This window comes from Salvelinus sp. IW2-2015, linkage group LG31 (assembly GCF_002910315.2).
Source record: "Salvelinus sp. IW2-2015 linkage group LG31, ASM291031v2, whole genome shotgun sequence".
NCBI classification, from domain to species: Eukaryota; Metazoa; Chordata; class Actinopteri; order Salmoniformes; family Salmonidae; genus Salvelinus; species Salvelinus sp. IW2-2015.
This window is the reverse complement of record NC_036870.1, coordinates 16,403,631-16,411,010: the sequence shown is the minus strand read 5'-3', so window position 1 is coordinate 16,411,010 and position 7,380 is coordinate 16,403,631. Positions and strand designations below refer to the sequence as shown.

The 7,380-nt window shown below is 41.1% G+C and overlaps 1 pseudogene; it reads right to left on the bottom strand.

Moving 5' to 3' along the window:
• Window positions 1-1,595: 1,595 nt before the first annotated feature.
• On the bottom strand, window positions 1,596-6,114 carry LOC111956051 (stathmin-like; annotated as a pseudogene).
• Window positions 6,115-7,380: the final 1,266 nt, after the last annotated feature.

The following is a 7,380-nucleotide window of genomic DNA, read 5'->3' as shown; positions in this document are numbered from 1 at the left end:
AAGACATTTCAGCTTTTCATTTTTAATTAATTTGTAAATAATCAAAAAACATAATTCCACTGACATTATGGGGTATTGTCTGTAGGCCAGTGACAACAAATCTCAATTTAATACATTTTAAATTCAGGCTGTAACACAAAATATGGAAAAAGTCAAGGGGTTTGAATACTTTTTGAAGGCACTATCTACCAGACCTATTAATATAGCTTTGACAAAATGATTGTTAAGGTGAGATGGATGTCTAAGGGAAAATTAGATTAATTTGAAAGGAGAAGGTGAATATTTTAGATATCCTGACAGAATGGTGAGAAAAAGACTAACCATTGGTTTCTTGAATTAAAGTGCAACATTGCCACCTAGTGGTCTTACTATGCTAATTCCATGCTCAATATTCAAATAAATCAAATCAAATTGTATTAGTCATATGCGCCGAATACACCAGGTGTACACCTTACAGTGAAATGCTTACTTACAAGTCCTTAACCAACAATGCAGTTAAGAAAAATAATTGTTAAGTAAAAAAATAAATAAGTTTAAAAAATAGATAAAGAGCAGCAGTAAAAGAACAGTAGCGATGGTTACTGGTACAGAGTCAATGTGAGGGCACAGGTTAGTCGAGGTAATTGAGGGAGTATGTACGTGTAGGTAGAGTTAAAGTGGCTATGCGTAGATAGAGTAGCAGCCGTGTAACAGGGGGGGGGCGAAACCACTTGCAGTGCAGTAGCAGAGCAGTCTGACTAAGGTGGCTGGAGTCTGACAATTTTTAGGGCCTTCCTCTGACACCGCTGACATCACTGAAGCAAGGCCCCAGTGATGTACTGGGCCGTACACACTAGCCTTTGTGCCATGCGGTTGCCATACCAGGCGGTGATGCAACCAATCAGGATGCTCTCGATAGTACAGCTGTAGAACTTGAGGATCCATGCCAAATCATTTTAATACTGTATTTTGCAGTTAACTGTTTTTAGTCTGCCCTCTCTCCATGACAGCCTCCAGACATAACTTGTGACTTGATGCATGCCTATGTCTGCCATCCTAGCACACTTGCAGAAGGTGAAGAATGACTGAAGTGGACAGATAAGGGAACCAAGAGTCAAATGAAGCCAGGGCAGTATGCATTTCAGTTTGATCCCATTCACAGCAAATGTTCTGAATCCACCAAATCCTATTCACCCCCCCCTTCAGTCTGAACCAGTAGTTTAAATACTGTCGCTGATCAGCACTTCTCTCCCAAACCCCACTAGATGGCATCAGGAGTCAAAAAACCTAACCCATTGGGAAGATGTCGCAAGCTTTCCAAGTGAAGCATAATGCTTAGCTCATCGGTTAGTCCCAGTGTAACATTATGTTCATTTACAATGTGCAAGATTAAGCCCAAAATCCTCTCTTAACCTTTGTGTGATAGGAAAATACTGGCTGCTAAATCTTAGAATGGAATCCAAAACAAAACTGAGCATCAGTTTGGATTTCAGGCAAACTACATCCTCACATCTTTAACCTGTTCTGGCTAAGTGTTAAAGGATAGTCTTCGAAGAATTGCTTCGAAGAATTGTGGAAAACTGAAGCGTCAAAGGAATCAATAAAGCACAAATTAATAAAAGGCATTTAATAATTTTATTTTTTAGTACAACAGTTAAGTCAACTAGTAACATCTATTAAGAATCCAAAGTGTATTCCTCTTTTGCATTCCATGTGTGGACCCACTTCCAGTAACATCCTAGATGATTCAAAAGTCTGGCAAAGTTACTTCATTGCCCTACAACAGCACTAAGTCATGTGCTTTGAGACAAAACTCCACTTTACAAATGCATAAAATCTGCAGTGGCACAAAGATTAGATTTAGGGTGTGTCTGAAATGGCACCGTACTACTTTTGGGTAGTGTAATAGGATCAGGATGCCATATCAGCCCTAGTTCTTTAAAGAACAAGACTAGTAGATCTCTGAACAGCAAAAGCTGCAATACAACACCTGATGCTGTGAAAAAAGGTGAAACCAATCAATATGTTAACAGTGATCAATAAGTGCTATGAACAGTCAGGTGTGAGATACACGGGGACACTGTTCCAAAGCTGCACTATGGAATAGAGAGATCATGTCGAGGGCCTATGCACAGCACATGCTTCCTTAAAGGACAACTACGTACACTGCTATTTTTCATTAGGTCAGAAGCTGCCATGACAAAAGATACATATCCAAAGAAATGGGCTGTGTATGAAACAGTTACTTGAGGTCAAATTCTTGCTTCCTCAGTCCTTTTTTCATTAATCTCTCAAAGCTTCATTGGTGGTATAAGGACATTACCTTGGATCCTATCCTCCAATGCCATTTGAAAGGAATTGAGGATTTGAAGGCTAGTAACATTTAGACAGCCGTGGAATAGAAGCAACAAGGAGACAAATATCCACATGTAAAACTATAGCAAGTACACTTATAGTAGAGAAGCTAAATTCACAAACTGGGAGAACTTATATTTCTTCATAAAGTGGGTGGCAGTGAACAAAAATACTGGCCATCAACTAAATATAAATCAATCTTTGGATACGTAAAAAACCTTATAGTATACAATTCCCCTATAGACTGAACTGTTCAGTTTTCTGATGTCTCGGCACCGCCCTCTTTGGTTTCCTTCTTAGCACGCACCTCTTCCAGTTTCTTGTCCTGGGAAGACAGAAGTTCAAAACATTAGTGACATCTTTCAAAAGTGAATTTCTTAACAGACAATAAATGCATACATTCCTTTGCCAATTTGTCACAAGCTTGACCAGTGATGTGAAGTCAATTAAAAACACTGATCATAAAACACTTAACTTTCTCCTGCAAGTCTCCCAACTGCATGTAAAAATTACCTCAAACTAGCCTGTACCCCTGCACACTGACTAGGTACCAGTAAAGTCTACACTTGTTGTATACGGCACATGTGGCAAATAAAGTTTAATTTGACCCAAACCAACTGAACTCACTTGCAGAGATAAGTGATCAAGTCGTTGAGACCACCACCCCAGTGGGTGTATCCTTTAGGGATGGGGCATGGTTATTCGAATAAACCTTAATGAAGTTGGCTAAATGAGAAGTAGGCTACAATGATCTACCAACAGGAAGGCAGTTTCATATGACTGGAGTTGTAGACATTGGACAGGGAGCACAGCAAAATGGCCTTAATTACCCTTGTTACTTTAGCTTGAAACTTTTAATAACAATTTGATGCAGTTAAGACAACCACTACCAAATGGTACAGTCAGGCCTTAATGGCCATGTACTCTTATAATCTCCATAAGGGACAGCCAGAAGAGGACTGGCCACCCCTCAGGGCCTGATTCCTCTAGGTTTCTTCGTAGGGAGTTTTTCCTAGTCAACGTGCTTCTGCATCTGAGATGCTTTCAGTTTGGGGTTTTAGGCTGGGATTAGTTGTTTTTAGTCAAAAGCTCGCTAGCAAGAACTGCACCCTCCTGAATGGGTGTCGGCCGTGTCGAAATTTGTACAAACTTTGGAAATGTTAATGTGGTCGCTAGCTAGGCGCAGGCCACACTACTGATCATGTTCCAGAGTGTCAACAACATAATGCATCATGGGTAAATTGTGACTGATCTACAAATAGTCATTTATGATGCAAGGTGATTTGGAGTCAGCAGTCACCTGCAATATTGAACAACCCCACTGTCTTGTGTGCTTCATTGAAAATGACTGGTAGCTGAGTCAGATGATCACAGCAAGACAGATATGCAGGTAAAAAAGATAGTCCAACATACCTTCTCCTTGAACTTCTCACTCATGGCTGCCTGAAGGGCCTCCTTGTTTTCTTTGTTAGCCTCCATCTTCTGGTTAAGCTTCTCCTCTGCTATCTTGCTGAAGTTGTTGTTCTCCTCCATGGCTTTCCTTTTTGCACTCCTTCTCATGCTCCGCTTCTCAGCGAGGTGTTTCAGAACTTCTGCTTCATGGGACTGGAGGATGGCACAAGAGGAGTGCGATTCAGCATCCAACTACAAAACTATTTTATAATACAGAGCAGGGTTCCCAACTGGCTGCAGCCACAGGTGATTTGCAACACCCAAGTTCTGGGGGCAGGAAATGAGACAAGGAGTTTAAACATTTGGGAAATCTGTGCCAAAGTATTCCCACAGAGATACACAAATGTAAGCAATGAATGGAAGGATAGGTTTTAGTCAATCATAGGCTGGAAATTGAGAGAAGCTCAAATGGCTATCAAAACAAAATAAACCTGAATCTAGTTGATCCCTATCATAGAGGCTTGTCAGGTCAACAAGGCAAAATATTTGAATGTGAATACTAGTGATGGGGGGGGGGGGGGGGGGGGGGAAGAAATCTATCTAGTTAAGTCAGGATATTGTAGTCGTATTTGGATTCATTGGATCCTGCTTCCTTGGGGTCCAAAAAGGACAAAATTGATAAAGCAATTTTAAAGTAACACTACTCATAATCTGACGATATAGCATATCGTAGACAATAAGCAATATTTTGCACTAGCTGGCTGTACTGCACCAAAATGCCAGTATTTTTACCAGTCAAGCAGAAATGTTCCATGATACCCTTTTGTTTTTACCTAACAATATACACTATTATTCATGAGGGAGGGTAGATGACGTTTGTCAAAAAAGGTCATTTCTGGACAATATACTTCCTTTAGGGGACCCTTTTGGCTCAAGAGCATCTCATAGGCAAAAGTTCAGTGTGCCTTAACTGGAGCACAACTACCTTCCTCCTCTCCTCTGCAGCCTCTAGTTTCCTCTGAATCTCCTCCAAGGACGGTCCTTCTTCTTGGGGGGAGAAAGGGGGAACTCTCCCTTGGCATCTGGAGCTGGAGCTCCTAGGATCACCTCGAACGCCTGGCCAGACGCACGTTTGTCAATCTCCTTAACCAGAATATCTGGATGGGACAAATTATGCATTTCAGTTACTGAAACAAGTACATCAACATGGCGGTTTCTATTGTAACGGGGAACTTGTCTGTGTGCAGAAATACTAGCCTTCCAAACAAGGGAAGCGGACTAAGGACAGGGATGTGAACAATCCAGGGGGGGGGGGGGGGGGGGGTGCATGACAGAATTGGGCCACTAGACAATTAATGCTCCCTATAAAAATAAATGTTTTTACAACTTCTCCTTCCTCTCATCTGGACTGATGGGAATAGACATGACTGGTGAAAACCATATGGTGGAAGCTCATTAGACTGGCTTCCACCTGGTCACTTTAAGATAAGAGTGGAACGAATATTTTCAGCTTTTAAAAATCACAACTTGCCTCCGCAGGAAGAGGCCATTTCAGCAGTGGACAGAGTCAATGTACCTGGAAGGAAGAAAAAGTATGAATTAGTAACACATTTATTTAATAAAGCCCTTTCAAAATCAGTTGTCAGAGTGCTTTTACAGTAACCCGGCCTAGACACCAACAAGCACACCTAATAAACCTTTATAATGCATTAGTATGTCCTTGAACATGAAGAACCAGCTCCATACGCACTGGATGAAATCTCCATCTTCACAAGGTGCCTGAATCAACAGAGCACTAGCACCCTCTGGTGTGATAGAGACCTCACTGTGTTCAGGTGGAACACTGACTAAACAGAGCTGCGAAAAGCAAAACAAGGCCCACCCAGTGGGGACATCTTTCGGTCATGTTCAACACTGCAACCAACCACCGCCCTATTAAAAAAAACCTATGTGGCATTCATTCACAGCTAACTATGGCACATTAAAACACAAGTAGGGCCAGGAAGATACCAGTATCACTATTCATTAGTATCTTGGCAAGGAAACAAACATTATGTTGTCATCCAGAGACATTTATTTTCCTAACCGAAGCACAAAATGTTACATACATCTGTTTTTTTTAAACGACCAAAGAGTTCTTATTTTTGCCATGAAAACAATATAGCAATACGGGTATTTTCCCGGCCCCACGGTCTAGCATGTACACTAGATTTAATGAAATCAAGAAGCCCCTACTGTAAGTTAGATGGGTGAGGCCCTTTCAATGCCAGGCTACAGCCTCAGTTGCAGGGATACATGTTGATGAATAAACAGGCTGTGTCTTAGAACAAAAGGCTAAAGCTTACCAACATTGCAGGGGGTTGAAAATGCCATTGGGGAGCTACAAAGATATTTTGCAGCTATAATATACAACGGAAGCCAACAAGACTAATCTCTGAATATAGACCCAGTCAGCAGAACAAGCTGCAAAAACGGTGCACCTGTTTGTGTGTAGTTCTCTAGCTAAAAACCACAAAGGGAGGGCAAAAGTTCGAGAGCAGCTAGTTAATACTTGAACCATTCAAAAGCAAAAATAATCATAATCACCGTTATTCGCTAAATACATGTGCATGTACAGGAATTTGACTGGTGAAGTGGTGCTGCCAAAGTCAGACAAACATGCGGAGGTTTGTCAAGAACTCAAGGATAAATATCAACTTACGTAAGAACGTATAAAGTATTTCCATGTAACTTAGCCAGCTCATGATGCACTTAACCCAAATGTATTATCTTGGATAAAAGGGGGGGGAAGACACCTGCAGCAATCAAAATATAACACTAACCTTAGTTCTAAATACAGACTAGCTAACGTTCCAGGGTCACAAAACTTGTTTAGGTTCCAAAATATTAGGTAACGGCACAAGAAAGCCGCTTTTGTTTGGTTGCAATGAACGTTAATGTGAGCAGCTGCAAACAAAGAGTGGCGCGAGCGCGTGCTCCAACAGCTCAGCCCGCTTTGCTACTTGCACGATGCCCCTCTATTTCAAGTTCAATGTGTTTGAACGACTGGTAAATTGTGATTTAACCTGAACGTTCAACGAACAATCATTAACGTCAATATCGCTGAGAATTGTTAGTGGCGACGGAAAACTTCAAATATGGATGCCAACAGCGTTTGTTTTTCAAAATATCCTGCAAACAAAATGCTTAAGTCATCGAAATGCATCAATGAATGGCTCAAAGTAGGCTAAATTAGCTCGTTTAAAATGTCAAAGACCTGTGCATATTATAGTAAATGCAGAATGACTTGTTACTAGCTAGTTACGTCGTGTAATCAATAGAAAGTCATTTGCACCACGCACTATCAAGTGTGCATCCCTACCCAGTAAGTAACGTCAAGACAAACACTCAACTTGTCACTGTCTGAAGGCAACAGAACAATCAAAAGATGACTAACGTTACACGTTACAGTACCACCGCACAATAGTAGTTAACCAGCGTTCTCCACGTTCGTTACAATTACATTCCATTTTCACTAGAGCAGTCAGAAACTATTTTGAAAGACATGAAATTAGCTAGGTTGGTTAGTTAACGTCCAAAAAAACCCGACGACAACCGTGGCGTTTAGCCAATATTGAAGCTGAGGTAACCCATTTTATCACCACTCGACGAACT